This window comes from Danio aesculapii, chromosome 16 (assembly GCF_903798145.1).
Source record: "Danio aesculapii chromosome 16, fDanAes4.1, whole genome shotgun sequence".
NCBI classification, from domain to species: Eukaryota; Metazoa; Chordata; class Actinopteri; order Cypriniformes; family Danionidae; genus Danio; species Danio aesculapii.
Window position 1 is genome coordinate 32,029,677 of NC_079450.1, and position 10,262 is coordinate 32,039,938.

Genomic DNA, 10,262 nt, shown 5'->3' on the forward strand with positions numbered 1-10,262 from the left:
ATGAAGCCGAAAAAAAAGGTTTCATAATGATCACCATTAATGATCAAACACTAATAAGAATTGCTCATTAAAGACCATTAAATTGTATACAATTGTTTTAAAGATCAAGTGATGTTGAAGACTAAAGTAATGATGCTGAAATTTAGCTTTGAATCACAAGGATACATTGCAGTTTAAAATACATTCACGTTATATGTAATCTGTTTATTTTTAATAGCTGTTTCTTCACTGTATATAGACCCATCAGTTAAGAGAACCTAAACTATTTAAGGAAACAGAATGTCTTCAGTTTGAAAACTAATTTTATACAGTATAAATCACACTTAAAACTAACTTTTCATAAACTCTTCTTTAACGGTCAAAATGGAAAGCTTGATGGAAACTTGACTTTTCTGTAACTCGTTCTTAATTTGGTGAGCTGATGAGTTCACATAACCTTTTTCTTATAAGCACAGTCACATTTGAGTAAAATATACTATTTAATTTTGTAAATTTAACTATTTTGTTTTACAGTGGATTATATTCATGATCAAGTAAATCTAGCCTTGATGAGTAGAAAAAAACTTTAAAAAAATCTTAAAATATACACACCTACAACACAAACTATTTATGCTTACCTTTAATAGCATTTAGTTTGATTCAAACATAGCTCATCAGTTCAACAGTTTACGATTACATTAAACATTCAATCCTAATAATTGCCGCATGGATGAAAACCAAATTTGTACTTTTCAGACAAACAACTTACAAGTCCAACCATTATGTTGATTAAATCGCTTGTGATTAAAGACACAGTGGAGGCTGAAGGTGACACAAACATTCATGCAGACACCAACAGTTGCTCTGTTCAATGGCCTATCAACATGAATGACCCTATTAGCATTTTTATAGACCTGTTGGCCATACATTTGCTCCCTTTACATATTCAGATTAGCATTCACATGAGCAATGATGCCCATAACAACAGAATTTTCTTTATAACCTAGTTAAAAGCTAATGTGTTATTTTTTATAACTTGATGTTTTGCTTTAGTAAGATTGAGTTATGATGTAACATGAGGTAATGACATGCATTTCAAACAATTGCTGATTGCAGCTCTTTGATCAAAGTGCCCCTCCACGTGTTTATCTTTAGAAGATAAGACGTGCTATTTTATTCCTTACACAGAGTTTACAATAAGTGCAACTTTATATTTCCTCCAGCGGTTCTATTTTGAAAATGCAAACACATCCCAACAAGATTATGTTCTTTTGTCAAATAAATCCTTTATTTTTCTGGCAAGAAAGCCTTGAGTAATTATATGTTTTTTTCGTGACAGCATAAGAAAAGCCTTATCACCCACAATTTGATTCCACCTATTCATTGATCTTTAGCCTCTTGTCCCAACTTGTCGCTTTCTCGTGGCTCAGCTCTGACTGATTCACCCCTGCAGCTGCTGAAAACAAACATGTGGCCCAGTATGATCACCACACTCTCTGCTTTATTATTATATACTTTGTTGTATGTTTCTAGACTGTTGACCCTTTCGCAATGGATACAGTTTATTTTATTTAGATTTGAAATAAAACTCTTTTTATTTGATTTGATTCAGATTAAACTCTTATATGATTTCTGAAACTTTTTTATGTTGGAACGTGGAAGGGCATCTGACATATAAAACATATTCCAGAGTAATTGGCGGATCATTTCACTGTGGTGACCCCTGATAATGAAGTCGAAGGATATCGAGTGAATGAGTAATATTTTATTTATTTATTTTATTGCATTTACTTTATTTATTTATTTATTTATTTATTTATTTATTTATTTATTTTTACTTAATTTAATTAATTTTTTATATTATTTATTTTAAAATAATTTTATTATTTTTTATATTTTATTATTATTATTTTATTTTTATTAACTTTATTTTGTTTTTATTTATTTATTTATTTTTATTTATTTTTATTTATTTTATTAGATTATTTTATTTTACTTTATTTTATTTTATTTATGCACAAATGGACAACTTTAAATTATTATGGTTTACATTAAACTCAGATTTACAAAACTTTAGCGTTTAATGGTAAATTATGAAAACTTTTTTGCAAACAAATTTTGCATAACAGATTACACATTTTATTTTAGATTGTTAAATAAAATGTTATTGTTATTGTTTTGATAAAAGCTTTTTGTTCACAAACAGGGAATTAAAATTTTTAATTTAATTTAATAAATGTTTTTTTTTATTATTATTCATACTAGACACTAATTTACAAAACTATCCCTTTTGGTACATTTTGAAACAACTGTTGATTCTTCCACAAACTAAGAAATAAATGCATTTTATTGCACTTCACGACTCAGTGTATGCTTAGTGTATGTAAATTATAGCAAATCGAATCAAGTTTTGAGCGATGTCATTTATTCTAGATTTCAGTAAAATCAAAGGTTTTGTTCAAAGGTGACCACTGGCATTGACGTAATGTCTGGTTGCCATCAAAATGCTGATGCATTACAAAAAAAAGATACTTCCCATTTCCAATGATTTGTCATAAAATGAAGAGTATAAGGCAAAACTTGGTTATCACAAACTGTAATGCCTGACAACTCTATTATAGGCCCTAAAAGATTTATGTTGGTTGCTTCAGAAGAAGCCCTTCCCATGCTCTTGTATTCCACTATAATGGATTAGTGAAATGAAAGCAATGCGAACAGAGCTCCCTCTGTAATTCTTTCTTCTGTTTTTGGTAACAGTGCTTTCATAAGGGGAAGATCAGTGCCAAATGTTGGACAAAACATTTTTTCACAGATTCACAATGAGGAGGCGGTAAACCCTCTTTTTCCATGCTGCATTTTGGGAATTATTAGACATGTGGGTTCATTATTTCTTCATTTTGCTGCATCGAATAGTAATGAAATTGTATAAAATGTGGTTAAAACAAGAAATATTCTGCTCTCGAAAACAAACAGAAATAAATTCAGCGTGATGATTTAATTAGATGCTCATGAAAGGACCTGTTTGTTTATGGCCCATGTGGTTTTTGGATAAATGTGTGAAAGGTGACCAGTAAGTAATGAACGCATGTAACCTAGGCCAGCTCATCATTTAGCAGAATAGAGCTGCAGATCCAGTGTAGCGTGTGTGAGAGGGTCTAATCACTGCTCCCCCGCGAGACTGAAGCTATTCTTCACTGCACATACACTAGCGGTCAAAGGTTTGGGATCAGAACGTTTTAAAAAGAAGATTGTGCTGCTCAAAGCAAAAAATACAAAATAAGAATTATTATTACAATTTTAAATGACTATAGATTAGATTATAGTCAACTTTATTGTCATTACACATGTACAAGGCAACGAAATGCAGTTTAGGCCTAACCAGGAGTGCAATAGAATACAGGTATAAGTTATAAAGTGCAGTTATAGAAAAACTATGATGATATTTACAAATGGATGAATATTATATACAGGTTGTATTAGCTATGAACAGAGATTTACAATAGATTATTATATGTACAGGTTGCTATTAATAGATGGGTATGTAAAATTCAAAATGAATGAATCGGTCAAAGTAGTGCAATGAATATGTGCAATTATAGTCAAATTACTGTGCTAATACAGACAAAATAGGAAAATATACAGTATATACTATTTAAATTCATTATTACGAATAGAATTTATACTAAAAAATGTGATTAAAAATGAAGTTTCAGCATAAATACTCCAGTCTTCAGTGTCTCATAATATTCAGAATAATTTGTTTTTGATACTCAACCATCAATTGATTTTTATAATTATCAGTGCTAAAGACATGTTGCTTTTCCTGCTTTATAGTTTAGTAATTTTACTTTGTAGTATTTAAAAAAATTATATATATATATAATTTTTATTTATTTATTTTTTTTTTTTGATGCATAAAAGTAAATATTTTTTTTGATTGACACAGTTGACTGTAAAAAATATCCATTAATTTAGTGATTTTTCTGTTTATTTACAGTTATGAATTGCATTTTGGGATCTTTATCTCTTTGTTGTCGATTTTTGGTGTGTAATTTAACAAACTGACATTTTAATAGTTTGAAACAATATATTGGATAAGAAATAATATAGCAAGAATTAGGAAAAATAACTAAGAAATAGGGCAGCACGGTGGCGCAGTGGGTAGAACAATCGCCTCACAGCAAGAAAGTCGTTGGTTCGAGCTGGGTCAGTTGGCATTTTTGTGTGTTTGCATGGTCTCCCCGTGCATGCGTGGGTTTCCACTTGGTGCTCCTGTTACCCCCACAAGTCCAAAAACATGTGGTATAGGCAAATTGGGTAAGCTAAAATTGTCCGTAGTGTATGTGAATGAGTGTGTGTGGATGTTTCCCAGTGATGGGTTGCAGATGGAAAGGCATCCGTTGTGTAAAACATATGCTGGATAAGTTAGCGGTTCATTCCGCTGTGGCGACGCCAGATTAATAAAGGGACTAAGGGAATGAATTTGCTAAAAAACAAACCCAGTAAACACTCAAATTGTTTTAAAATGTGCTTACATTTATGCATTATTACCTCAGTCCTTCGGAAATTAAATTTTGGAGAGAAACCAGAGGACACCCACCCGAACACAGGGAGAACGTGCAAATTCCACACAGAAATGCCAACTAGCCCAGCCAGTACTCGAACCAGCAACCTTCTTGCTGTGAGGCAACAGTGCTAACCACTGAGCCACTGTGTTGCTGTATTTTTTTAAAGCAAATAATACATAATATAGTTAAGCAAATGGTGAGCAGAATAGACTTCTTTTTAAAACACTGAAAAGTCTTACTGGTCCACAGCAACTCAAGCAGATATGCTCAGACTGGGCCTGTCCAACACAAACACAGCACAAGTGCTCTACAGTGAGGGCAGATGAACTCTAGTAACTCTGCCTGTTTGTTTTTCTTTTTTCTTGCTTTCGGTGGTTGGTGATTCAGTCCTCAGTTGTGTCAGATTGTCTACATTAGTCATTGTTTTCCACAATCAGGCATTCAGGTCAAAGGGCTCTCAGCTGCTTTGTGTTGGAGAAATCAGTCATCTGCATTTTCATCTGTGTCTTGACCCTCTCATCCCTGTGCAGAACGTCATTTTGTGTTGCGAAAGTACAAATCATCAGGCCTACGTTCAGAAAGCTTAGCAGAACTGGAGCAGGCAGCATTTGTAAAATTCCACAAATCCTTCACACCCATGTAAAGGACATAATAATAAATGTGCTACATTTGTAAGGTTTAACAAATTTTACTATATTGTTTGCCAGTGTGAAAAATGCTAACTGTAGTGTCTGTGTCTGCGAATGTTTCTTGCACAAGTTGTCATATAGATTAATGTCAAAACACAGAAAGTTTGAGTTGAAAGAGGTGTTGATTTTCTTCATACTGTAAAAATACCAGCAACATTTGTTTGTCAGTGGCTATTACAACATTCATCAAATTCTCTTTAATTGTGCTCAACAGAAAAAAAGAAACCTTTTCAGATCTTTCTAGAGATGTTCAATCAAGTTGAAGTTTAGGCTCTGGCTGGGCCACTTAATGATATTCACTTAAGCCACTTTTTTTCTGCATGGTATAGTTCAGGCTGATAGAATGGTGTTCTTGAGCAGATTTTACATTAATATAGCAGCTTTGGTGTCTCGTGTCACAAATCCAATGATTCTCATAGTGACGATTATCTCAGATCAGTTGGTGATCAGCGGTGTGTACAAGAAGAAAAACTATAGATAACTCAAGATGTGTCACTCGTATAGTTTTGAAAGGGGAAAAGTGTAAGGTCAATATGACGGATCTAGCAAAGGAAGCCCCACCTTCTAGTAAAGTAGCCAATCATCATTCGGTATAGATTGACAATTCTCCAGAGGATGGGAACAATCCAGACGAGTGTTCTTTCAAGACAATTCCTGCAGCTTCATTGTTATGAACCCTCTCGGCTCAGCAAACATGCTGCAATCTCAGCTAATATTTGTATGATATACTTGAGAAATATATCTGTATAAAGCATGAAATCTCTACTTTTATATGAACCAACCTTGAAAACAAATATTTTCAGATTTTTTTATCTGTAATTGGTGCAAGGTACAAACTGTTCTGTTGAACCTCAAGAATCCCTGTCTCTGCCATTGAAACACAAATCCCATTACAGCAACCACTTGAACACACACAAACTTGAAAACAAAGACACCACTGTCATTTTGAGAGATGATGTGCTATCAAGACCAAGAAATTCCTTCAGAAGACTAGTGAGATCGGGCGAGGGATTATTCAAAGAATGAGGTCACAATTTATATGAATGTTCTATTAACTGAGAGTTTTAGCTCGATAAACTACTAATTAGCTTCTTCTCTATAGTTAGGAAAGTAGTATTTGGGTTTAGTCATTAGGGATCAAAAATAAGAACACTCTTTATAAGGGTTAATGAAGAGTTAATATCTTAATGATAGGCAGGGAATAAGCCAGTAATAAATAGTGTGAATTGTTACTTAAAGTAAAGTGTTACTTAAACTAAAGATTTTGTGCAATGTACTACTGATTTTTATGGTTTTGCATAGCTTAATGGACAGGATGACATCTGATCATGTCTTCCAGAATGACCACAAAAGAGGTTGCTGTCTTGATCTTGTTCCCTTCACGTGTCTTCTACCCTCACCAAATGTACTTATTTAGCCTATACAGTGCGCTAAACATAAATGGCTTCAGTAAGCACTTGTGAGACAGTGTAGCATTCTTCGAAGCTTTACTGATGTAATATTTTTCCTCATTGTTTTTGTAAAACTGTAACAGAAAAAATAATGACATGAATATACATCCAGTGTCCTTGTACATACATGAATACGACTATATTCCTCCTTTTGCATGTCAACAATTAAATCAAAGTGATAACATCAACTAATAGTAAACATAGTATGCTGTTAAACTACATGCTAGCATGTAGCACGCTATAAGCTAGCACATGAGAAGACAGGTAGCTCCAATTACTTCACTTACAAATCTGCTGCACAGTAACACAAAAGGTTATAATATTGCTTAACAAACTCGAATATATACATAGGCAAATTAATTCACATTAAACTTACAGATCATGTCTTATCAAGGGCAGAATACCAAACGGTAAGCGGAGACACAGCATGTAGGTCTTTCCACTGCAAGTGCTTGTACAAAATGGCTACTCTGTTTTCCTATTCACTGTTACTTGCTACTTTTTTACAATGTGACCACAGAATGGCAGTGTTCATCAAAAGAACAATTACAGAGTCACTGCCTTTTAATTCAATGACACCTTTTACAGAACAAATTACTTAAAATGTTTTAATTACCATACCATTAATGCAGAAAACTACATTAAGGGCACATGTGCATTAACTTTAGCAACCCTCAAACATTTAAACAAACTTTAAGAGATAATTGTTTTTAAATTGTATCACTGATTCTACATTTGAAATTTAATCTTAAGCTTGGCAAACTGTTTTAGAGAATTTAATGTTTTCCAATTCAAACAGGATGCCTTAGAGGCATTTCATTGATGGTCTCCAAGTCATTAAGTTTAACCACTCTACCATTCAGACCTGATGAGTTCTGATGGAGTGCTTCTAAAAGGTTATTCCCTTTCTCTCCACAGAGAAACATTGGAGATGTTTCAGAGTGACCATCAGGTTCTAAGGCCCTCTTCCTCAGTTACTCAGTGTGAGTAGCAGGCCCAGTCTACATGGAAAGAGTCTAGGTGGTTCCAAACTTCTTCCATTTATGAATGAGAAAGGCCAATGTGCTCAATGCTACATACATTTTCTTTACTACAGATCTGTGCTTCAATAAAGTTTTGCCTCATGAGTTTACAAACAATTCCTTGGAGTATGGCTTGGTTTCTGCTCTATCAGAGACATGCATTGTGGGAATTTACATAGACAAATGTGTGACTTTCCAAATCACATCCAATTAACTGAATTTAACCACAGAACTCCAGTTAAGATGGAAACACATCTCAAGAATGATCAGTAAAAACAGGATAGGCCTGAACTTAGTTTTGAATGTCATGGTACCTATGCATATTTGATATATATAAAAATAATTTGCAAACATTTCAAACAAACTTCTTCCACATTGCCATTATAGGGTATTGTTTGTACAATTTGGAAGAACATAATGAATGTAATCTATTTGTGATTAAGGCTGTAACATAACAAAATGTGGAAAGTGAAAGTGAAGCACTGTGAGTATGCTCCATCTATATCATATATATTATAGAAACATTTTTGAATATTGTCTGACAACTGCTTGTGATATATTGAGCAACCCATCACTGCACATCACATGCAACATCATCTTCAAGCTAAGCACATCAACTACTGATCTAAACCCAATGCTTCTGACTTATGTGCCCCCAAGAAATAAGCTTGTGTTCTGCAGGTGAATGGCACATTATGTTGTTGACTCAAAGAGGCATAAAATGTCTTTCAATGAGCCTTACATTGACTGTTCCCAGTGGTGGAATGACTTGTCTAATTCTGTTTGAGCAGTTTTAAGAAACTGATAAATATGGGTTTTTTTTAACATCTTCTAGTCAAACAATTTTCCTGTTGAATAAAACATTGTGTTTAGGCTATGTGACATTAATTACAGAATATTTTCACTTGTAAGTTGCTTTGGATAAATGTAGAAGTGAAGCAACAGTAAGGCAATTATAATTTGTGTTTTCATTTGGTGTATAACTTCAGATTCCATTATGAATTTGATAAACATTTTACGTTTTAGCGTTTTTGGCATTGTATTGACCCCATACAAATAACCTGTTGCCAATCCTCCAATGCTGTTCCTCTGGACATAAAAAAAACATTTTTTAAGCTCGCATAAACAATTGGTTTTCTGGTAAACTCTCAGTTATACAAGCAGCTAGTGCCACTATAAACCAGTCTGGGCTGGTTACAGCTGTTTTTCTGGGAAGGCAGTGTCTTGATAATGATGATGTGCTTGAATGAACTCTTGGGAATGGCTGGATTAGCTTATAAGGTGGGGGATCAAGGTTGTTTTTGTTCCGATGGGAGTGTGTGGGAGACTCCTGAAAATGGTAGGTACATTTAAACATGCAAGGACAGCTCCTGACATGTTGCCGTTGGCATTTATCTGGGATTCTGTATGTTGAGCATGCTGTGGGCATTTATGAATGTTTAGGCAGTGTACTTGTGTCGTCTTGCATCCATTTGAACAGGAACTGGCAATCAGTCAAGGTTGAATGCAGTTTCTGTAAACATTATTCAGTATTTTCTTAGTGGCTTGAAATGTTAGTAAGTGTCCACTAGGTGGTATGTGAGGTGCAGAAATGTACTGTAGTGAAATAACTGTAGTGTAGAGGATTTGAGTTGATTATCAAGTGAAAATCCAGACTAAAGGATTTCCACATAACTCGTAATACAAAATAATCTAGGCTTAAATGAATCTTTGACTTCCATGTGCATCCTAGTTATTGGTGTTAATCTGGCAGATGGTGGTAATTTCCTTAAATATATTAGAAAATCTATTTAACTGGCAGCCTAACCTTCCAGTTGGAAAAACTGATGATAAACTGTTTGAAAGTGACTGAAAATCTTAGACAGCAGGTTGCCTTGATGAAGACTGAAGGGAGAAGCTGGCCATTCCAAATCTGTGATTTGTAGCATATTTCATCTTTACTATGTCACAGACTCATTAAAGTCTCCCAAAAGACTGGTCATCTATGAAAGGTAAATGCACAAGAGGACAAGATAATGCAGAGAATCTCAATAGTCAATCAGTTAAACACTGCATTTGGAATTGCCCATCAGTTCAGTGGACAGGATAAGGATCTGTCTCGACATAGACTATACATTGTTAACAATTTCTGTAAATTACACAGTATTTAACTGTGAAATTAACCGTATTCTACTGTAGAACAGTTATACAGTATAGTACTGTATTTTAAAGTTGCATAGTGGGAAATATCCCATTGGCACCATTAAGATACAGTATTTTTAAATTAGCTGTAAATGTAAATACAGTATTTATACTGTACTTAGATTTACAGTAAGTTACTGGTGAACTGCTGCCAGTAAGTTACCGTAAATTTTGCAGGACATTTTTTTCACAGTGTAGTGTCTCAACATTTAAGAGGACTTGGATTGAAAGCCCACTCCACAATGACCAAACATCTCATCAGCAAATAGAACAAACTGTTAGAACAGCTAGACTAAAGCCTGCGTAATACTTTTGCGTCGAGTGATTACTATACCTCATGGCACATACCTTGCATGTAACAGATGCTGCTGT